General features: G+C 41.5%; 1 protein-coding gene across 3 annotated transcripts in view; it reads right to left on the bottom strand.

Annotated features, from left to right (window-relative positions):
- Positions 1-24288, bottom strand: part of LOC129812863 (signal-induced proliferation-associated 1-like protein 1) — a 109079-nt gene that overhangs the window by 82209 nt on the left and 2582 nt on the right. For 2 of the 3 annotated variants that reach the window (XM_055864799.1, XM_055864802.1), the window contains exon 2: positions 23926-24084. The exons of the other annotated variant lie outside the window; for it this stretch is intronic. The gene's annotated coding sequence lies outside the window, so the exon portion shown is untranslated. The remainder of the gene's footprint in view (positions 1-23925; positions 24085-24288) is intronic. 3 annotated transcript variants of the gene reach the window in all.

The raw sequence follows: 24288 nt of genomic DNA, 5'->3' as shown, positions 1-24288 counted from the left end.
TTCATCCCATCAGATTTAAAAAATAAAATAAAATACACACCCACACAGAAATGATGGAGGGACACACTGAGGGGCTAAGAGGCAGACAGTGCATGTAGTAGTTACTTTTGTTTGAACTTTTAAAGAACCGTCAGACCTAGAGTTCTGAAAATTTACAAACCTGTTCTAGACCTCAGGTCGATTGTGCACGGTGATTTATGTGGCTCTAGAAGGTTCTCGGACCGATAAAAAGCCTCGTGTATTTGCAGTGTTTTCAATTAATTTTGAGCTCAACGAAACTGACGACATTTAGAAACGTCCCAGAGTCTCAAGACTAGGTGCATTGAAACCGGCTCGGCCCATAGAGACAGACCCCAACGAGCCTGTTTGATTGCTCATTCAAGGACCGCCGTAGCAAGGCAATGAAAAAAGTGGATTTTCAGCACCAATTAGGGTTTTGCTCGGACACCGAATGACCTATCGAGCCGAAACTTGGGATTCGAGGTCGCCTCACATAGGGCTAAACATAATGTGAACATTGGACCCGCAGCTAGAACATAACTATGTATTATTTGTTTTATTATGGTTTAAAGAGAAGGCGCTGTGAATTTTGGGCCTGCTCTGAAATATGTTATAGTTGGCTTCTAAAGGAGTTGGAAAAAGTGAGTTTGGAGTCAGATGGTATCAGTTTGGTGTCTGACAATATCCAATTGACTGATGGACACCGACTTGCTAGTTGACTTTTGTACAATTGCAATATGTTTCAACGCGGGGGTACCATCACCAAAATCGACATGATGAAATTTCAAGCAACGAGCGATGGAGAGGAACCACTATCACTGCCCGGCCATCCTGAGGTCATCAGGACGTTGACTTTTGCATTTCTAAAGTATTTAAGAGAATGCACGTTACATTTGCAATATGATGTGATGTTTTTCATATTGCAAATGCCCATTACATTTGCAATATGATGTGATGTTGAATCATATTGCAAATGTAACGTGCATTCTTTAAATACCTTAGAAATACAAAAGTCAACGTCCTGATGACCTCAGGATGGCCGGGCAGTGATAGTGGTTCCTCTCCATCGCTCGTTGCGTGGAAATTTCATCATGTCGATTTTGTGTTATATATGTGTTTAGTTTATGTCATATATGTGAATAGACAACCCTCCTGAACTGTAAATCAGTCATTCATCCCATCAGATTTAAAAAATAAAATAAAATACACACCCACACAGAAATGATGGAGGGACACACTGAGGGGCTAAGAGGCAGACAGTGCCTGTGGTAGTAACTTTTGTTCCATCTTTTAAAGAACCGTCAGACCTAGAGTTCCGAAACTTTGGAAACCTGTTCTAGACCTCAGGTTGATTGTGCACGGTGAGTTATGTGGCTCTAGAAGGTTCTCAGACCGATAAACAGCCTCGTGTATTTGCTATGTTTTCAATTCATTTCCAGCTCAACGAAACTGACGACATTTAGAAAAGTCCCAGAGTCTCAAGACTAGGTGCATTGAAACCGGCTCAGCCCATAGAGACAGACCCCAACGAGCCTGTTTGATCGCTCATTCAAGGACCCCGTAGCAAGGCAATGAAAAAAGAGGATTTTCAGCACCAATTAGGGTTTTGCTCGGACACCGAATGACCTATCGAGCCGAAACTTGGGATTCGAGGTCGCCTCACATAGGGCTAAACATAATGTGAAAATTGGACCCGCAGCTAAAACATAACTACGTATTATTTGTTTTATTATGGTTTAAAGAGAAGGCGCTGTGAATTTTGGGCCTGCTCTGAAATATGTTATAGTTGGCTTCTAAAGGAGTTGGAAAAAGTGAGTTTGGTGTCAGATGGTATCAGTTTGGTGTCTGACAATATCCAATTGACTGATGGACACCGACTTGCTAGTTGACTTTTGTACAATTGCAATATGTTTCAACGCGGGGGTACCATCACCAAAATCGACATGATGAAATTTCCACGCAACGAGCGATGGAGAGGAACCACTAACACTGCCCGGCCATCCTGAGGTCATCAGGACGTTCAATTGTGTATTTCTAAAGTATTTAAAGAATGCACGTTACATTTGCAATATGATTCAACACATCATATTGCAAATGTAACACTGTGTTATGTTTGCAATATGATGTGATGTTTTTCACTGTTGAATCATATGCAAATGTAACGTGCATTCTTTAAATAAACCCTATGTGGGTTATGAATGTCTTATGAACCTGTCTTCAATGACAATCAATCAAGCCACTATGAGGTCTACCTGTGTTGATTCTAAGCTTCCTGGAGCAACCGGAAGTGATAAAATCACCCTAAAAGTGTTTTGCCTTAGCCAACCAGCAGTTTGTGATATATAGTGCATTCAACCCTATGTAAATCAGTCAGTTCTTAACGTATAGACTTAAAACTCATTCTGTAAAAGCATACCCCGATCAGGATAGGTGTTTACTTATAGCTTCCTGTGCCAACCGGAAGTGCCTTAAAATGGGGTCATAGGTGCTGTTTCAAAGGGTTAAAAAAGTCAGATCTTTCCAAAACTTTAAGTGTGTGATTAGGCAACCCTCATGAAGTGTAAATCAGTCATTTCTCTAAACAGATGTCAAAGAAAAGCTCACACACACACACACAGACAGACACACACAGCAAGGATGGAATGAAAAAGTATGGTGCTTAAAGACACACAGAGCCTTAAATGCTTTTAGGGGGGATCCAGACTTCCATACCCGCTCTGGGAGCACTATACTACGGGCAAAAATCAATGGGTGCTGGCCTGAGTGATTTATGGAGGTTTTCAAAAAAAGTCAAACAATATTCAGTTTTTTTTCTTGAAAATATTTTATGTTTTTTCTTCTCGAGTCAATGACCTGAGTGATTTATGGAGTTTTTCCAAAAAACTCAAAAAATATTCTAAGTCCAAACTTTTCGTGCACCTGGTATTTTTTTGGGGTTACCAGGTGCCATGGTTAAAATTGCTTTTAGGGGGCATCCAGAATTCCATACCCGCTCTGGGAGCACTATTCTACGGCCAAAAATCTATGTGTGCTGACCTGAGTGATTTATGGAGGTTTTCCAAAAAAGCTGGAATTTTTGTTTTGTTTTTTCTTCTCGAGTCAATGGGGGTCCGGCCTGAGTGATTTAAGGAGGTTTCCAAAAAAGAAAAAGAAAAAAAAAAAAGTCAAAAAATATTCTATGTTTCATGTTTTGGGTTACCAGGCGTCATTTTTCAAAACGTTTTTAAATGCTTCATTTTGGCCTTTTAAAAACAAAATGTTATTTTCGACTATGAAATCCAAAAAGCACTTTTTTAAAGGGGTTGATAAGTTTTTTCAAATTTATTCACATTTTTGACTTCATATTAAATCAGATTGCAAATGCACAAAACATATTCCTTAAGTACAAGTAAACATTTCAAAAAAAATTATGATAATAAAATGTGACTAAAGTATCTTCATACAGTTCTTATACATGTGTAATTGACCTAAAAATCGAAAGAATTTCAAAAAACGTTCCAGAAAGCACTTTTTTAAAGGGGGTGATACGTTTTTTCCAAATTTTTGACATTTTTTACTTTTGACTTTTGACTTCCTATGAAATCACATTCCAAATGCACAAAACATATACCTTAAGTTCAAATAAAATTTGAAAAAAAATTATGTTAATAAAATTTGAAAAAAGTATTTTCATATAGTTCTTACACATGTGTAATTGACATAAAACTCGAAAGAATTTCGAAAAACGGTCCAGAAAGCACTTTTTTAAGGGGGTGATAAGTTTTTGCCAAAACTTTCAAAATCTCAAAATTTTACTCTTGGGTCTTGACTTGCGTTACACAAAGCCTATGAAAAATTTAGATAGAACACATTCGCCCACTATAGGAATTTTGGAGTGTTACACAGCTCATTTGCAGCATGGCATTTGCCATCAACTTTGGATGAAACACCGCCAGAAGTAGTGTACTTGTCTGTCGTGTATATGCTCCGCTCGGTGCCAATAACTTGCCATGTTATTTTGTACAATTGGGGGGGGACTTCCCTTACATTCTGAAATCTTGCTCTTATTTATCATCCAAAGGATCCCAGAGATAACATGAAGTGTCGTTTTGTTAGATAAATTATTTTTCATATCCTAAAAAGATCCATATAGCATGCACGATCGATTTTGTATTTCCACTCGTTCAATTTGCAAAGAAAGGAATCTGTGAAAATGTAACCCTAAACATTTTTTCAACCAGTCAAATCACATCCGTATGTATTCCTCAGAGATCCTAGAACACAACCAGACTTCACTATATCATTACGGGTGTAGTATATCCTATAAGACACCAAATTTGTTCAGAGAGTGAGGCCTTCATGGCACTTCAAATAAGCACCAACCGGGGTAAAACAAAGCTAGCTAGATAGCCAATGAGCTGGGCTTTACGGGAGTATCCGGAAACCCTGTATCTGTCGCAAAATGTAGCTGCTAACCTTGTGCGACAGCATGCCTTTTCCTTTTGGACAAAAATTATAAGAATATTCAGAGTTATGAAGTTATGAAAACTGGTTGTTTTGCAAATGTTGAACTTATAACATGGCTACTAATACTGGAAAAGTCCAAGTATACAGATTTGACGATATTCTTGCAGAAAAATGTAATATGAATGCAAATGTCTCCTTCACGATTTGCCCAAATGTACCTAGGTGACTTCACACTAAATGTCATATAGTTGCTCATACTTCAAGGTATAGCCGTCTGAAACTTTGCACATACACTGCTGCCATCTTGTGGACACCATCGGAATTACAACCAGAGTGATGGCTAGAAGGGGGACCTTTCTGTTGCATTTCAAAGATGGTGGTAGGGGGAAAAAACAGTTGTTTTTTTCTTTGTATTTTCTTCTACCAGATCTATTATGTTATATTCTCCTACTTCAAAGTGTTTCCTTTCAAATGGTACCAATAATATACATATCCTTGCTTCAGGGCCTGAGCTACAGGCAGTTAGATTTGGGTATGTCATTTTAGGCGAAAATTGAAAAAAAGAGGGCTATCCCTAATTAATCAAATCAACTATGTATGCATTGAACTTGTCTGATGCTTTAATAAGCGTACTGTTTGATGAAATAAGACACAAATGACTCAAGAGGGAGCCAGAAAAAAACTTGACCTTTCCCGACCCTCCTCCTCCCGGTCCTAATGGCTTTTACAGATTCTGTTGCCGGTACACAAGGAGTGACACAAACCTAAAAAGTAACTTCTATTGACAACTATGTAAAAAATAGCCTATAAAGCCAACAAATAAAAACATTGCAGCCTGCAGGTAGAAAACATCCTGATAAAAATAAATATCCTATAAATCACATTGGCTACGCATGGCCTGTCTGCAACCAACTTGAAACATTGTAACTATCAACTTGGGTCTGGCCAAAAGCTCATGCTTGCAAACTTGTAACATTGTATAAAATATTCTGGGCCCTCAGAGATTCCTGCTCTAGTGAGCTTGGGACAGAAACAGCTGTAGGCTATTTGCGCAAGGCATAAGAAGTAATCAGGTAAGCCTATTTTATGATGTTTCCTCTGGATCAGAGCATGACATTATTCCCTTTCACGCTGAGTGGTTTTCAAATGGGAGAGAGCTGGAAAGATTTTTCAAATACATTTAGGGACTATTGTCATTCTCAATGTATGTAAAAACAGACTTTGTTTGCTTGCTGTTTGAGGTGAAGAAAACATTACTTTGAGAAGCTCCACAGCTCATTAGTGGTGGTGCATTAAGACAATCAGAAATACTATCAGATAGGACATGTAGGTATAGGCCGACTTCTAGGCGTAATCAGGTGCGTGTCCTCACTCAACATTGACAGGAGCGCTCCAAACAAAAATTGACAAAACTTGTAAATGGAATGAAATAAACCAAAACTTGTTTCTCACAAGTGTAGCATTGGTTGTGCGCTCTACGAACAACGTGTCCACTCCGACAATGAGAACGGTGAAATACTGGAATAATATTATATTGAATGCATTAAACAGACATTACCGTAACCAAACAAACACTGTAGCTTAGAAATTATACGAATTAACGGTAAATGTACTACTGGTGATATACAGTGCATTTGGAAAGTATTCAGAGCCTTACACTTTTTCCACATTTTGTTACTGTAACGATCGTCGTAATATTCTTCCTCCTCCTCGGACGAGGAGAGGCGAGACGGGTCGGACCAATATGCGGAGTGATTAGTGTCCATGATTATTTATTAAATCGAAACTGAACACGAAACAAAAGAACACCATGAAACAATCGACAAACAGTCCCGTGTGGCACGAATGCAGACACGCGATACAACCACCCACAAAACACACGTGAAACCCCGGCTGCCTTAGTATGATTCTCAATCAGGGACAAACGATCTACAGCTGCCTCTGACTGAGAATCATACCAGGCCGAACACAAAACCCCAACATAGAAAAACACACATAGACCAACCCACCCAACTCACGCCCTGACCAACTAAATAAATACAAGAAAAAAGTAAAACAGGTCAGGAACGTGACAGTTACGTTACACCCTGATTCTAAAATGGATTAAATTACATGTTATCCTCATCGATCTACAGAAAAAAAACATGAAGACAACGTAAAAACAACCTTGGATTGGTAGTAGCGCACTACAGTAGCTGATTTACTGTGCAGTTGTGATCATTTCCATCTGACTGGGGACTTCCTCCAATCAACGTCTTATTGTTGGACTCTTCCCCTTATCTCCTGTGCCCAATGCCGCCTCTAGATTATTGCCTCTGGAATCGATCTACTTTAGATTTACATCACTATATCGCTATTGGATTAGCTGACTCTCCCTCAACCAATGAAACCGCCTCTCCCTCTGAAGAGTCTCTTTCCTTGGCTTTTCTTTGGTAGCTAACTCAGCCATCCATCGGTAAGTCTATGCTCTCTCTACCTTATATTGGCTGGATTTTTGTTGTTGTTGTGTTCTGTGGGTTCCTGCCTGTGCTAGACTAGTTGGTGTTGTTCTCTGGTTTACTACTTGTCAACTGTGGTGGTTGGTTGGCTAGCTAGGCTACTTAGCTGGCTAGGCTAGCTAGCGGTTTAAAATAACTATCTTTAGCTGGCTGGCTTGCTGGCAAGAGTAACTGCATATACCGGTAACATTATTGATAATTGGTTAGATGTTGTTATGCATTTCCAAAACACTGGTTTACTTTAATGTAGCTGTAAGCTAGGAGTTGATTGCAACTGACTGACTCATGCAGTGCCAAGGTAATGTTAGCAGGTTGGTAGGGCTAACATTAGCAGGCTAGTTGGCTAGCAACCTTGCAAGCTGATTTGTAACAATACATTCATAAAGTATTTGCTTGTAAGTTGGCTGAAAATTTTATTGAAACCAGCAGTGCTAACGATTTGGTTTAATTTTAAGTTATACATTTGGTAGTTATTTCTGTTGGAGTTTACATTCCAGGGAATAGGCTGCCTTGCTGGGTCCTCCATATAACGACACACCCGCAAAAATTATTTCCGGCATGACTTCGGAATTCTGATAGGTTTTATGTAATAACTTGAAAAATAGAAAAGTATGGTGTAACTTTGCATTGGTACTTTTGATGTGTATACTAATGCAAACACATGTTCCATGTGATTATGTTTATGCTATCTACCCTTTAATATTACAGAATTGTCCCCCCTTGTCAGGAAATTATAGCGATATCAGGTGAGAACAGTAAATTGACTATTCCATTGCATTGAATTTCTTCCCCCACTCTCTCTTTGTGTGTTTCAGAGAAGAGCCACTGACATCCTCACATAGGACAAGGAAGGAACTGGAGCCAAGCAGTCTCATTCCTCACCCCCACCATGCCCGGAGCAGAGCAGGAACTTAACTCACACCATGGAAACGTATTATGTGCTTCGACTACAGAGAGGATGTGAAATCTTGGAGCAATATGAAGTGGGATTTCTGCTGGTCGGGATGCAGGAAACAAAAGGGAGGAGGGGGAACCTGCAATTCTTTCAAAAATGTTGTTAACAAAGATAATATTTTGATAAGATAATATGTTGAAACCCCCAACACACTAAGTTCTGAGGAGAACTCATGCGGTGCTATGGAGCTTGGAATTCCACTGTACGCCATGCTGCTCCTGAAAGTAACAAAAACAGTTCAGCTGTTGAAGTGAAGGACCAGCTGAACAGACCTGTCTGCAGAAAAGGAAAGATTATAACCACAAATAGGTGCTAAGTGGCATAAAAAAATCCAAGTCCATTCAGTGTATTTTAATTATGACTTATCCCAAAAATTAAAGGCTTTTTTACTTGAAAACCCACACGGGTGCCTGGACTTGGATTTTTTATGCCACTTAGCACCTATTTGTGGTTATAATGTTTCCTTTTGCTTTTCTAGTACTATCTCCCTCCAAAAGCACCTGTGGTTGTTTTGGAATACCTGAAGCGCCCCTGCTGCTTCTTTTTCTTCAAGCCCTGTCTGCAGATTGATATCCTATTCAGGAATGACCAATCCACATCACATTCCAATCTGCTCATATTTCTGTCCAGAGAACAACAGTATAGCTTTGTTGTTCGACCCGTATGGGCAAATAATATGTCACTATTGCATGGCAGACACAGCATGGGGCATCGGCCTTGTTCTCTGTTTATAGACTATGAATAGTAGCAGAGAGAGCCCTGTCAACTACAGTATGTGGGGGAAAGACATGGGGAGTAGGCTTTAAAGTGTGATACCGTGTAGAGACTGACTGGCATGTTCAGACAATACCAGACAGATCATCACTATGTCAGGCAAGATAGTCTGAAGCAACACAACACATTCTCAGGGACCAACATTTCATTACGGAAACCTTTTCTTTCCAAACAGTTTGTTTTTCTCTGTGTTGTTTGTTCCCTGATCCCTGCCCACCACACACTATTTCCAGCACTTGTTGGACCTGAGAGATGGGAATTTCAGCCTGTCTGGTGTAGTGGGACTGTGGCTTTGCGTTAGGGTTCGGCTAAGTCATGTTTACAATCACATTTTTTGGCATATCCGATTCAAATCTGTCATTGTTCCTGCAGTCTGAACAGTCAAAAGCCACATGGAATCAGATATTTCAAGCAACATTTCAAACCACCTACGAAGTCAGATACAAATCTGATTCCCGGCCATGCGACTTGTGTCTGAACGGTTATATCTGATTTAGTTGCCCTCAAGTGGTTTGTAGACTGTTATTTGGCATATCTGCTAGCTACTCTGTTGACAGTTTGACAAGAACATGACAGCTAACTAGCCAGTTAATTGTTTACAAACAAATTAGTTAATGTGCCAGAAAGCTACCAAGCTAGCTAGTTGACTACTGTGGCTAGTCAAAAATAACTTGTTTTGAAAGTTGGATCATTTTATCTTATTCTTACACTATGATTTTGAACATTCAAAACATTTAAAAAACGTGAAACGTCCATGGCAGGCATTGTTATCGTCAATGTTCCCTCTAAGTTGAACACGGGGGCTCAGCTCCCCTTGGACTGCTGTGCAGAAGAAAATAAATATGAGAGAGAAGCACGAGGTTGAACTTCACTCAACTTTTGAAAGTTTTCCCCTTTAGTTAACACTATCAACACTTCGCTCTACTGTGGGAATTGTGATCGAATCAACGCAATATTAGCCACTTTCAATGTAATATTCTGAAACAAAATGAACTATGCAAGATTTAATATGCAAAACTAACTGCAAGAGATTTTCTTGTTGGAAGAGCGCATTGGAGTAGGATTCTATTGCGTTGACAGGCACTACTCAGGCCTGAACTCTACACAGACAAGTGCGCCATAACCAATCAGAGTTGCAGTAGGCCTATATGCAAATAGTGATTGTCATATGAAGCTGTGCCATTCACTTTGAACTGGACTGTGTTTACAGTATGCTAGTTAGTGAGTTATTAGCCCAGTCATAGCTCATTTCGGGTCAACAATGGGGGAGTGGTTGCTTCCAACAAGAGCACAAAATGTGTACATTTCTAGCCATCTTTGAGCTTTTTTATGTCTTAAAGGGGAAGTGTTGTATTTTGAGACGGTCTTGAATAAGCTAAGTAGCCAATAGACAGAGCGTAGCATAATTTGTCTGATTCTCTGTAATAATGGTCGTAAATATTAATGCATTTTATTTTGTAAAGTGGTTTCTTGCATCAAACACAACATTTTCAGTCACCTCCTTGTCTGATGGACAAGTGGATAAACAGGTTAATGTCAAGCCCTGCACGTTGTTTTTAAAGTCTCATGGAATGTAGGCATTGAACACCACACATAGGCTGCTACTGTAGGCTGAACGATAGAACAGCTATTTCCATGTTAAAATGTTATGGGGTGCGTTTTTCTCTTGTTTTTGATGGTAGGCCACTCTGGTAGGTCTACATTATGATCAAATAGCCACAGTAGCCCTCTTGGCACTGTAACTTTAAGCGGGTACAGCCTCAGTGTTCACAGTAAACGCACGCTGAATGTTGCACAGAATTTTCACAAGTTCAAGTTTGCTCTCAGCAGTCCTGAAATTTGCTCAATGCTGAAAAAAATGGAGGGAACTTTGGTTGTCACCATAGCTTGCTTTATAACTTCTGAATGATAGGAAGCACGAGCATCACCATCATCAGCCTACACCACTGTGCACACACCCGTCATCACTATGACAACTAGCGTAGCCATGTCAGCAAATGACTGCTGTCTGAACACACACATATACGATTTGGCCAGTCAGTATTCCAAAAAGGATTTGAAAAGCAAAATTGATTTGAGCATTAAGGCATGCAGTGTGAACAAGGCTTTAGTGTGAGGTTACTTGAGTTCATCAGCATTAGCAACAGACTAACAGACTATCAGGGCAGAACAAGAATTGGACTGACACTGTAGGGAATAGGACTATTTGTCAGCTGTGGGAGGACTAGATTAGAATAGACATCTTGTCCCAAATCAGCACATCAACTATGTTGCACCTGCACTACTACATTACATTCTGCCTCATCAGGAGAATAAGTAGGGGCCGTCACAAGGCAAAATATTTGATCTCCACATAAATAATAGTAAAACCACAAAAGCCGATAGCATTTTTGTGAGGTTGACGTTCCACAAACGTGGTCGAAGGGGCAGTTTTCTTTGTTCATCTGCATGTACTCTGTGACAGTGAGCTGAAAGAGATTACATCATCTCCATTGTGAATACTGAGCTCTCTCGCCGTTTCCATCGGTTGGCATACCCCCGGTAGGCCCAAGCAGACAAAGCCAGTGCATTCCAACAGTTTAATAGGAGACACTACTACAGTCATCCTCATCCCAGTCAGCTTATCACCCCCCTTCAATTCAATGGTGACATGGTAGGGCACTGGAGGACAGATTGCCAAGCCAATCATTTACTCTTCTGCCTTTGGGTCTGACAAACACTGCTTAATCATTTGAACAGTAGCCTACTAATTTTTCCATAATGGTAATACATTTCTAGTCGTTATCTTTTGTGGTTACGAATGGTTGGCCAAAAGGTCAATCCACTTATTTTATTTCACAGTGATGAGTCAGAATATAAATTAAAAGAAGATGGCCTTGTACTGACACCAGACATGTTGGTGTATCAGTCCATTCAGTGGCACATCCCAGGGTCTGTTATGTCTGTTTTCAGCCTTGACCAACTAACATAAGGAGGGAAGCCATTCAACATTGTCAATTCAAGCAGCACATTACTCGAGGTGAAGAAATGTTTCAAAAGGAGAGAGACGACTTAAGTCTCAAACTGTCTCAGTGGACTAGACAGTGTCTTTCTAATGAGAATTCAAACTGATTATCCTAATTATTGAATGTAAACATTTGAGCACCTTTAATAAATAGGCAGGCGGGCCCGGGTATTTAATTGGCCTGGAATCATATTCCACTCTGTAATCTTATCATGACATGTTACTGTATACCTTTATACAACGGGTGGTTCTAATCCTGAATGCTGATTGGTTAAAACCGCATTCCAGCCGGTGTCTATTCCACAAGTTACCACAGGCTAAATCTATGACGTTAAAATGCCTATGTACTCTGTTCCATTTGACTGCGCAATCCACTGTCTCATCAGCCCAGCGAGGCAATTTATACACTTGATTTCCACTATAAAAAGCCTCTAGACATTACCTCACATTTCTTTTAGAGTAACATTTAGTTTTTTAAACAGCAGATATTTGTATAAACCTTGCTGTCTGTCTCTCCGAAATTTGCAACATTGTTTCAATATTGAAATTAAATCTCCAGCTGTCCCATAGTAATGAACGTGTCGGGAGTCAGGACGAGATAGAGAGACAGGCAGCGTTTCTCTGCCAGTCGAAGTCATGAATCACCTGCCATCATTTTTATGGAAATGAAGTGCAGCTAGTTTGCAGTCTTTCCAGCTTCAGTTTGAAGTGATTGTGTTAGCGGTGTTGTTGGCTCCTCTGAACAAGTGTCCTTACGAGAGAGTACATTTTCTATGCCGCCTCATTAGCTCATTGTTATGGATGTATCCAAATAAATGTCACTAGAAAACAGCTTAAACAAATGCAAAGGCAACTACTGTTGTTATTCTGGCTACACTGTTTGACGTGACTGTAAGTTAGCCGTTGTTGGCTAGCTAGCAAGCAAGGGATAAGAATGCTGTTACGGATACAGGTATGCTGTGTGTATCCTGTGTATTTATTTTTCTCTCCTTCTCCCCTACTCACAGGTGACAATCATCATCCCCCAATCAGTCATCAATCAGTCGCTAATCAGAAGACACCTGCTCCTTTTCTCCTACCCAATCACAGTTCCTTTCCCTTGGTTTAAAAACCCTGTCAGTTGTTTTCTCTGGAGCTCGATCTCTCTGTGTAGCTCAATCTCTCTGTCAATGCCATATGTCTGTAGATCCATTGTGTGGTTTGCAACTACATGTCACTTTCTTCCTACCTGTGAGTATTGGTTTTGTTATGGTGTTTGAGTGTTTCTTTGATAGTGGGAAAAGGGGGTAACTAGACAGTTCGCCAATGGGCATACACTACCCGTAGGTAAACTTCGTTAAAAACACTAGTTAGAACTGGGCGGACCACCCACTGTATTTTTGGTTAGTTAGCTGTTGGTGAAGTACGCTAGTCTAACTTAGGGGTATTTTTGAATACTTATTATTTATTTCCTTGGGTCCAGCTCAGCCCCCTTTTCCTGCCCCCCTTTACCGTGTGTTTAGAAATAAACCCTGAGTGTTTGACGGTAATTAAGTTGTCTGTGTTATTTTGTTCTCACCGTTACTTTGTCACTGTTATAATTTGCGTGAGTTGTGTTACGGGTCCCATTACCATCCCCCCCAGACTGTCGGGCCAAAGGGATTCGTAACATAAGTGGGGGCTCATCCGGGATATTGTCATAACTGACACCCATACCGCTTGTGCAGATTGTTTTAGTGGTATAGTTTGGTGTTGAGCGTCATAGGTGATGTAGCATTAGTGTTTGCTATTTGTTGGCTCTGTGTAGTAGTTCAAAATGGCTACATTTGATTTGAAATCCTTTGTGGATAACCCTTCGTGGGATGTGTTTGATAAATGTTGTAGAGTTGATTTAATTACCTTGGCTGACCATTATTCGTTATCGATTCCACCGAGTTTAGTTAAAGCGGAGGTTAAACAACTAGTGTTGGAAGAGCAGGTGCTTGTATTACCGCTGCCTGAGTCTACTACCCCTATAGGGGATGTTGCTGCGCCTCTAAGCCCAGTGGTGTCTGAGGGCGAGGCTAAAGCTCCAGCCACATTGCCCCGTTTTGATCCACTCTCCCCACTGTCAACCGGTGATGCCAGGAGGGATGTCCGTTCCATACAGTTCCAACTGGAGGCAGAAGAGAGAGCCCAAATTAGGCGAGAGACTCTCCAGCTGGAGATGTGTAAAATTGAGGCAGAAAAAGAACAGCGGCAGTTGGAGATGTGTAAAATTGAGGCAAAACGAGGACAGTTAGATTTGGAGGAAAGGTGAGAACAGTGGCAGTTGGAGATGTGTAAAATTGAGGCAGATAAAGAACAACGTCAGATGGAGTTCAAAATGCGCCAGATGGAGCTAAAGGCAGAGACAGCGAGGCTAGTCTCCGGTCCTGCTGTGACTGTTAGTGAGGCGTCCCCACCAGCTGTAGCTTCCAACACTTTTGACATTAGTAGGCAGGTTGCCTTGGTACCTTTATTCAGAGAGTCAGAGGTTGACTCCTATTTTTGTGTATTTGAACGTATAGCCGTAGCATTGAAATGGCCTGAAGAGGTATGGTGCCTATTACTTCAGTGTAAATTAACTGGTAAAGCCAAAGAGGTTTTGTCAGTGCTACCTCTGGAAGACAGTTTGAATTATGAAGTGGTCAAAGCTACTGTTCTTCGCGCCTATGAGCTTGTGCCTGAGGCATACCGACAGAGATTTAGGTCTCATAAGAAGTCTTCTAGTAAGACTTATGTGGAATTTGCTAGAGACAAGGGAAATCTGTTTGATAAATGGCATGCTGCTAGTAAGGTAACTGATTTTAACTCTCTCCGGGAGTAAATCTTGTTGGAAGAGTTTAAAATTTGCTTACCCGAACGCATTGTAGTGTACCTAAACGAACAGAAAGTATCCTCCCTGTCAGAAGCGTCTGTGTTGGCAGACGAGTTTGTGTTGAAGCACAAGAGTGTGTTTTCGGCTCATACTGAGAGTAGAGCTAATGAGTTGCCTACTTTTAGCCCTAGTCGGCCAGCAGTATATCAAGCACGCCAGAAAAATGAGCGTCCCTGTTTCTATTGTCATAAGGTGGGACATATGATTAATGATTGCTTCCTGCTAAAACGTAAACAAGGGATGCCTCTTCGTGCCAAGTCACCAACAGGTGTTGGTCTAATTCGTACGGTTGTGAGGTCTGAAACGAAACAGGTGCCTCAGGGTAACTGTTTGAAAGACCCAGTCCCCGACCGTAGTTATGAACCGTTCATTTTCGAGGGGTTTGTGTCCCTAACGAATGACGAAGCGTCTCAGCGTCCGGTTAAAATCCTTAGAGATACTGGTGCGGCGCAGTCGTTTATATTGTCTGATGTGTTGCCCTTATCCGACGATACATACTGTGGTTCCAGTGTGTTAGTTCAGGGTATTGAAATGGGTTTTGTCCCAGTGCCATTGCACTTGGTGAAAGTACACTCTGAGTTAATCAGTGGAATATTCAGAGTGGGGGTACATCCTATGTTGCCAGTAAAAGGTGTGACCTTTATAATGGGTAACGATATTGCCGGAGGAAAGGTAGTACCCGTTTTGGAAGTAATGGATAAAAGTGACCACTCTCTCCAATGAGCTGGCACAGAGTTATCCACATGTGTTCCCTGCTTGTGCTGTCACTCGTGCTCAGGCACGACAAGTGGGTGACGTGATAGATTTGTCGAACACGGTTCTGTTCAGAGTTTGATCAAGAGGATGGGTTGTGCGCTACCTCTGGGAAGCTGATCACCTCTGACAAACAGCCCAGGAAAGAAGCGAAGAATGTTGAACTTATTGCTGATGCAATACAGTTACCAGTCACTCGTGAGCAGCTGGTTGCTAACCAAAAGGTTGACAACACGCCTGCTAAATGTTTTTCTAGTGTTGTCTCATTGGAAGATGTCAAGAAGAAGAACGTGGCTTACTTTATTGATGGTAATCTCCTCATGCGTAAATGGACATCCCATGTTGAAGTGGGCGGAGATTGGAATGCTGTTTACCAAATAGTGATTCCTACAGCCTTTTGACAAAACGTGTTACCCCTTGCTCATGATCACCAGTGGTCTGGTCATTTAGGAATCACAAAGACTTATGATCGGATCCTTCGCCATTTCTTTTGGCCGGGTTTAAAACAAGATGTGGCTCAGTTCTGTCGGACAGGCTACACGTGTCAGATAACAGGAAAACCAAATCAGGTTATTCCTCCCGCTCCTCTTTGTCCAATACCTGTCATAGGTGAACCATTCAAACATGTGGTGGTTGATTGTGTTGGACTGTTACCGAAGATAAAATCGGGTAACCAGTTTCTGTTGACAATTATGTGTATTGGCAGATGCTTTGTCTCGTGTGTGAGAATAATGATGTTTGTATGTTTTGTGTTCGCAATCTCCCCTAGGGTTGCTCTTTTAAGGGTGGGAGTGTTACGGATACAGATATGCTGTGTGTATCCTGTGTATTTCTTTTTCTCTCCTTCTCCCCTACTCACAGGTGACAGTCTGGGAGGGATGGTAATGGGACCCATAACACAACTAACATAACAGTGACAAAGTAACGGTGAGAACGAAATAACACAGACAACTTAATTCTATGATTGACAATGTATCCGTAACAAACGCTGCCAGCCAGTATGGCAATGGAACGTTTAGAACGAACAACCGGGTTGCATCCATAGGTCTCTGGCAACCGAACTGATAGAACGAATAACCAGCCGGCTTGGGTAGCAACCCTAGATTTGTATCAGGACTAGAGGTCGACTGATTAATCGGAATGGCTGATTTAATTAGGGCCGATTTCAAGTTTTCTAACAATCGGTAATCAGCATTTTTGGACACCAATTGTGGACGTTTTTTTATTTTTAACCATTATTTAACTAGGCAAGTCAGTTAAGAACACATTCTTATTTTCAATGACGGAGTAGAAACGGTGGGTTAACTGCCTTGTTCAGGGGCAGAACGACAGATGTTTACCTTGTCAGATCAGGGATTCGATCTTGCAACCTTCCGGTTACTAGTCCAATGCTCTAACCACCTGCCTTACATTGCACTCCACAAGGAGCCTGCGTGGCAGGCTGACTACCTGTTACGCGAGTGCAGCAAGAAGCCAAGGTAAGTTGCTAGCTAGCATTAAACTTATCTTATAAAAAACAATCAATCTTAACATAATCAATAATTAACTACACATGGTTGGTGATATTACTAGTTTATCTAGCGTGTCCTGCATATAATCGATACGGTGCCAGTTAATTTCTCATCGAATCACAGCCTACTTCGCCAAACGGGTGATGATTTAACAAGCGTATTCGCGAAAAAAGCATTGTCGTTGCACCAATGTGTACCTAACCATAAACATCAATGCCTTTCTTTAAACTCAATACACAAGTATATACACTGCTCAAAAAAATAAAGGGAACACTTAAACAACACAATGTAACTCCAAGTCAATCACACTTCTGTGAAATCAAACTGTCCACTTAGGAAGCAACACTGATTGACAATAAATTTCACATGCTGTTGTGCAAATGGAATAGACAACAGGTGGAAATTATAGGCAATTAGCAAGGCACCCCCAATAAAGGAGTGGTTCTGCAGGTGGTGACCACAGACCACTTCTCAGTTCCTATGCTTCCTGGCTGATGTTTTGGTCACTTTTGAATGCTGGCGGTGCTTTCACTCTAGTGGTAGCATGAGATGGAGTCTACAACCCACACAAGTGGCTCAGGTAGTGCAGCTCATCCAGGATGGCACATCAATGCGAGCTGTGGCAAGAAGGTTTGCTGTGTCTGTCAGCGTAGTGTCCAGAGCATGGAGGCGCTACCAGGAGACAGGCCAGTACATCAGGAGATGTGGAGGAGGCCGTAGGAGGGCAACAACCCAGCAGCAGGACCGCTGCCTTTGTGCAAGAAGGAGCACTGCCAGAGCCCTGCAAAATGACCTCCAGCAGGCCACAAATGTGCATGTGTCTGCTCAAACAGTCAGAAACAGACTCCATGTGGATGGTATGAGGTCCCGACGTCCACAGGTGGGGGTTGTGCTTACAGCCTAACACCGTGCAGGACGTTTGACATTTGCCAGAACACCAAGATTGGCAAATTCGCCACTGGCGCCCTGTGCTCTTCACAGATGAAAGAAGGTTCACACTGAGCACATGTGACAGAGTCTGGAGACGCCGTGGAGAACGTTCTGCTGCCTGCAACATCCTCTAGCATGACCGGTTTGGCAGTGGGTCAGTCATGGTGTGGGGTGGCATTTCTTTGGGGGGCCGCACAGCCCTCAGGGTACCTCTGGCGAGCACATGGACTGCCATTAGGTACCGAGATGAGATCCTCAGACCCCTTGTGAGACCATATGCTGGTGCGGTTGGCCCTGGGTTCCTCCTAATGCAAGACAATGCTAGACCTCATGTGGCTGGAGTGTGTCAGCAGTTCCTGCAAGAGGAAGGCATTGATGCTATGGACTGGCCCGCCCGTTCCCCAGACCTGAATCCAATTGAGCACATCTGGGACATCATGTCTCGCTCCATCCACCAACGCCACGTTGCACCACAGACTGTCCAGGAGTTGGCGGATGCTTTAGTCCAGGTTTGGGAGGAGATCCCTCAGGAGACCATCCGCCAACTCATCAGGAGCATGCCCAGGAATTGTAGGGAGGTCATACAGACACGTGGAGGCCACACACACTACTGAGCCTCATTTTGACTTGTTTTAAGGACATTACATCAAAGTTGGATCAGCCTGTAGTGTGGTTTTCCACTTTAATTTTGAGTTTGACTCCAAATCCAGACCTCCATGGGTTGATACATTTGATTTCCATTGATAATTTTTGTGTGATTTTGTTGTCAGCACATTCAACTATGTAAAGAAAAAAGTATTTCATGAGAATATTTCATTCATTCAGATCTAGGATGTGTTATTTTAGTGTTCCCTTTATTTTTTGGAGCAGTGTATTTTTAAACCTGCATATTTAGTTAATATGAATTTATTGCGTTCCGTGCATATATATCTTGCGTTCCGTGCAAGCAGTCAGGGTATATACAGCAGTTTGGGCTGCCTGGTCATTTCTTCCTAACAAAGACCGTAATTTGCCAGAATTGTACATAATTATGACAACATTGAAGGTTGTACAATGTAACAGCAATATTTAGACTTAGGGATGCAACCTGTTAGATAAAATACGGAACGGTTCCGTATTTCTCTGAAAGAATAAACGTTTTGTTTTCGAAATGATAGTTTCCGGATTTGACCATGTTAATGACCTGAGGCTCGTATTTCTGTGTGTTTATTATATTATATTTAAGTATATGATTTGATATTTGATAGAGCAGTCTGACTGAGCAGTGGAAGGCAGCAGCAGGCTCGTAAGCATTCATTCAAACAGCACTTTACTCCATTTGCCAGCAGCTCTTCGCAATGCTTGAAGCACAGCACTGTTTATGACTTCAAGCCTATCAACTCCCGAGATTAGGCTGGCAATACTATAGTGTCTATAAGAACAAAGGTATATGAAGGTATATGAAATACAAATGGTATAGAGAGAAATAGTCCTATAATTCCTATAATAACTACAACCTAAAACTTCTTACCTGGGAATATTGAAGACTCATGTTAATTAAAAGGAACCACCAGCTTTCATATGTTCTCATGTTCTGAGCAAGGAACTTAAACGTCAGCTTTTTTACATGGCACATATTGCACTTTTACTTTCTTCTCCAACACTTTGTTTTTGCATTATTTAAACCAAATTGAACATGTTTCATTACTTATTTGAGGCTAAATTGATATTATTGATGTATTATATTAAGTTAAAATAAGTGTTCATTCAGTATTGTTATGATTACAAATAAATAAAAAAATCTGCTGATTAATCGGTATCAGCTTTTTTGGTCCTCCGATAATCGGTATCGGCGTTGAAAAATCATAATCGGTCGACCTCTAATCAGAACTATAGTATTAATACATGTATCAAAATAAAGTAAATTACAATATGTCAATCATTATTTGAATATGTTGGCAACCCGTTGCATAAAAGTGATAATGCCCTTGAAGCCGGTGTTCGGACAACTGTTCCAATATATCCTCCAAACACTGCCTTCTCTGGCATTATCACTTAATGTCAAAAAGTTGCTATTAAAGGGTTCTTCAGCTGTCCACATAGAAGAACCCTTTTTGGTTACAGGTAGAACCCCTTTTGGATTCCATGTAGGGTTCTACCTGGAACCAAAATGGGTTCTACCTGGAACCAAAAAGGGTTATCCTATGGGGACAGCCAGAGAACCGTTTTGGAACCCATTTTTGGTAGAGTGTAGGCTTACTCTTATGAACAACAAAGCAAACAGTTAGTGTTAGTATTTCACGATGGCTACTCAGAATTGTAGCAAACACATTCCAGAAAGGCACTTTATAAACCTGAACAATGCTCAAAATCATACCTGCCCTGGAGAGCCTGCCCTGGAGTCCACCTCCCTGACCCTGCTGTTGGCTACTGTCCCTCACTGTAGTCTGCCGTATACTGTGGCTGGATGTCATGCTCCTCATGATTGGCCTGTTCTTAGAGTCTTAGTAATGACCTACAGTCATCATACTCTGGTGATGAGATGTGAGCAGCATATACAGTCCCTTTGTTAGGATTTATGTTTATGCACTATAGCCCGCTAGCATATTGTTTGAAGATGAATACTGTTTTGTTACACACACACACAAACAATACAGATGTGTAGGTGTGTAAAGACTGACCAACATTGAGTGACAGGCCATAAAAGCTGTGGTCAATCTGGAGAGGGGAGGGGTGCATATCTCTAAGCCAACCAGGGAGGGTAGGGCACTGGATAATACCATATTAGGAACTGTTTCAGTGTAGAATTGACAGACACAAGACGGATCTAATCTACCCAACAACCAGATGTGGACAGAAGAGAGCACTAAGGGACTTGGACAAGTCCGGGTGCCAGCATAGGCTGGGCAAAGTCTAAACCGCGCTCAGCCTCTACTGTGATAGGCCAACAGACGCGTTGGAACTACGTCATCACGGTATAAGAACAGCTGTTTACGTACTTCCTGCCAGTTCCCTGTTCTACCCTGCGCGGAGATACAGTGAACCTGTATATACGAAAATTGCATTTACCATTTATCGCTTGAGTTTAATTAAAATACTTAAAATATATTTGGTGACTCAATCACATTTTGTCCTGATACTAGATTTGAACTGACGCAAATCTCTTTCACCTTGCAAAAGTATTCACCCCCCTTGGCGTTTTTCCTATTTTGTTGCATTACAACCTGTCATTTTAATTTAGATTTCATGTAATGGACAAACACAAAATAGTCCAAATTGGTGAAGTGAAATGAAAATAATTACTTGTTTCAAAAAATTCTAAAAAGATAAAAAACGTAAAAGTGGTGCGTATTCACCCCCTTTGCTATGAAGCCCCTAAATAAGATCTGGTGCAACCAATTACCTTCAGAAGTCACATAATTAATTTAATAAAGTCCACCGGTGTACAATCTAAGTATCACATGATCTGAGTATATATATATATATATATACCTGTTCTGAAAGGCCCCAGAGTCTGCAATACCACTAAGCAAGGGGCACCACCAAGCAAGCGGCACTATGAAGACCAAGGAGCTCTCCAAACAGGTCAGGGACAAAGTTGTGGAGAAGTACAGATCAGGGTTGGGTTATAAAAAAATATCTGAAACTTTGAACAGAGCACCATAAAATCCGTTATTAAAAAATGGAAAGAATATGGCACCACAACAAACCTGCCAAGAGAGGGCAGCCCACCAACTCACGGACCAGGCAAGGAGGGCATTAATCAGAGGCAACAAAGAGACCAAAGATAACCCTGAAGGAGCTGCAAAGCTCCACAGCTGAGATTGGAGTATCTGTCCATAGGACCACTTTAAGCCGTACACTCCACAGAGCTGGGATTTACGGAAGTGGCCAGAAACAAATAAGCAAACATGTTAGGTGTTCGCCAAAAGGAATGTGGGAGACTCCCCAAACATATGGAAGAAGGTACTCTGGTCCGATGAGACCATCAGGGAAAACGCTATGTCTGGCACAAACCCAACACCTCTCATTACCCTGAGAACACCATCCCCACAGTAAAGTATGGTGGTGGCAGCATCATCTGCAGGGACTGGGAAACTGGTTAGAATTGAAGGAAAGATAGATGGTGCTAAATACAGGGAAATTCTTGATGGAAACCTGTTTCAGTCTTCCAGAGATTTGAGACTGGGACGGAGGTTCACCTTCCAGCAGGACAATGACCCTAAGCATACTGCTAAAGCAACACTTGAGTGGTTTAAGGGGAACCATTTAAATATCTTGGAATGGCCTAGTCAAAGCCCAGACCTCAATCCAATTAAGAATCTGTGGTATGACTTAAAGATTGCTGTACACTAGCGGAACCCATCCAACTTGAAGGAGCTGGAGCAGTTTTGCCTGGAAGAATGGGCAAAAATCCCAGTGGCTATATGTGCCAAGCTTATAGAGACATACCCAATGAGACTTTCAGCTGTAATTGCTGCAAAAGGTGGCTCTACAAAGTATTGTTTTTGGGGAGGTGAATAGATATGCACACTCAAGTTTTCTTTTTTGTCTTATTTGTTGTTTGTTGTTTGTTTCACAATAGAAAATATTTAGCATCTTCAAAGTGGTAGACATGTTGTGTAAATCAAATGATACAACCCCCCCCCAAAATCAATTTTAATTCCAGGGTGTAAGGCAACAGAATAGAAAAAATGCCAAGGGGGGTGAATACTTTCACAGCCACTGTAGCCTATACTATTGTCTTATGATAACCATGAAGGATATTTTTGTATATAGCACAAAGTAGAGACTGGTTTGCCCATCAATGATGATTAAAATAGAAAGATACTTTTTCCCATAGTAGTGTCAGCACTGGATTGATTTAAAGTGAAAACTCCATAATAGGAGGCACTGGTCCAGTTTGCATGATGGCTTCAGCAAAACAATATCAGACTAAATATGAGAGTAATGGTGTAAAGAAAATATGTATTAGACGGCAAAACAGAGGTCTTCAATTGTTATGACTATGGACCTGACTGATGTTATCCCAGTCATCAGTCAGCCAAGTTTATGAAGAATGCAAATATTTTGCCAACTATGCAACTCAATATTCTTTCCTCCCCCTATCTGACACATCCACCATAACCATGCAGGTTTCCACAGAATAGCATACACCAATACAGATGGAATATTAGGGGGGAATTAAACACTGAAGCTCTTACCTGCATAGGACAGCAAGTACAAATGCAAAGATATACAAAAAAAGAGCAAACAGTGAATGAGTGCTAAATATACTCTATTTGGACTCCTTCTGACAGCTACTGGAACTGTCTGTAACAGCCGGTCATAGAGGTCTAATTCAAATCCTGTGTCCAAGTGAATCCAGATTTGCCACTGTAGGGCTTATTCAATGCCAAAACATTGCCTGCCTTATAAAGTTTCAACCAATAGCGTTATGTAATTCAATAGGCTATTACTTGGTCAGTGAGGCATTTGAATTGCCCCTGAAACTAAGTACACTGAACAAAAAAATAAACGCAACACACAACAATTTAAGATTTTACTGAGTTACAGTTCATATAAGGAGATCAGCTAATTTAATTGAATAAATGAGGCCCTAATATATGGATGTCACATGACTGGAATACAGATATGCATCTGTTGGTCACAGATACCTTTAAAAAAAGGTAGGGGCGTGGATCAGAAAACCAGTCAGTATCTGGTGTGACCACCATTTGCCTCATGTAGCGCGTCACATCTCCTTCACATAGAATTGATCAGGCTGTTGATTGTGGCCTGTGGAATGTTGTCCCACTCCTCTTTAATGGCTGTGCGAAGTTTCTGGATATTGGTGGGAACTGGAACACGCTGTTGTACACGTCGATCCAGAGCATCCCAAATATGCTAAAAGAGTGATATGTCTGGTGTGTATGCAGGTCATGGAAGAACTGGGACATTTTCAGCTTCCAGGAATTGTGTACAGATACTTGTGACATGGGGCTGTGCATTATCATGCTGAAACATGAGATGATGGCGGAAGATGAATGGCACGACAATGGGCCTCAGGATCTGATCACGTTATCTCTGTGCATTCAAATTGCCATCAATAAAATTCAATTGTGTTTGTTGTCCATAGCTTATACTTGCCCATACCATAACATCACCGCCACCATGGGGCACTCTGTTCACAAAGTTGACATCAGCAAACCACTCACCCACACAACGCCATTTATGCTGTCTGCCATCTGCCGGTACAGTTGAAACCGGAATTGATCTGTAAAGTGCACACTTCTCCAGCAGGCCAGTGGTCATCGAAGGTGAGAGCTTGCCCACTGAAGTCGGTTACGACGCCAAACTGCAGTCAGGTCAAGACCCTGGTGAGGACGAGAAACAGACAGATGAGCTTCCCTGAGACCGTTTGTGCAGAAATTCTTTGGTTGTGCAAACCCACAGTTTCATCAGCTGTCCAGGTGGCTGGTCTCAGACGATCCCGCATGTGAAGAAGCCGGATGTGGAGGGCTGGCGTAGTTACATGTGGTATGGGGTTGTGAGGCCGGTTGGACGTACTGCCAAATTCT

The sequence above is a fragment of the Salvelinus fontinalis genome, chromosome 16 (genome assembly GCF_029448725.1).
Source record: "Salvelinus fontinalis isolate EN_2023a chromosome 16, ASM2944872v1, whole genome shotgun sequence".
In the NCBI taxonomy this organism is placed as follows: domain Eukaryota; kingdom Metazoa; phylum Chordata; class Actinopteri; order Salmoniformes; family Salmonidae; genus Salvelinus; species Salvelinus fontinalis.
This window is presented reverse-complemented; position numbering and strand designations above follow the sequence as displayed.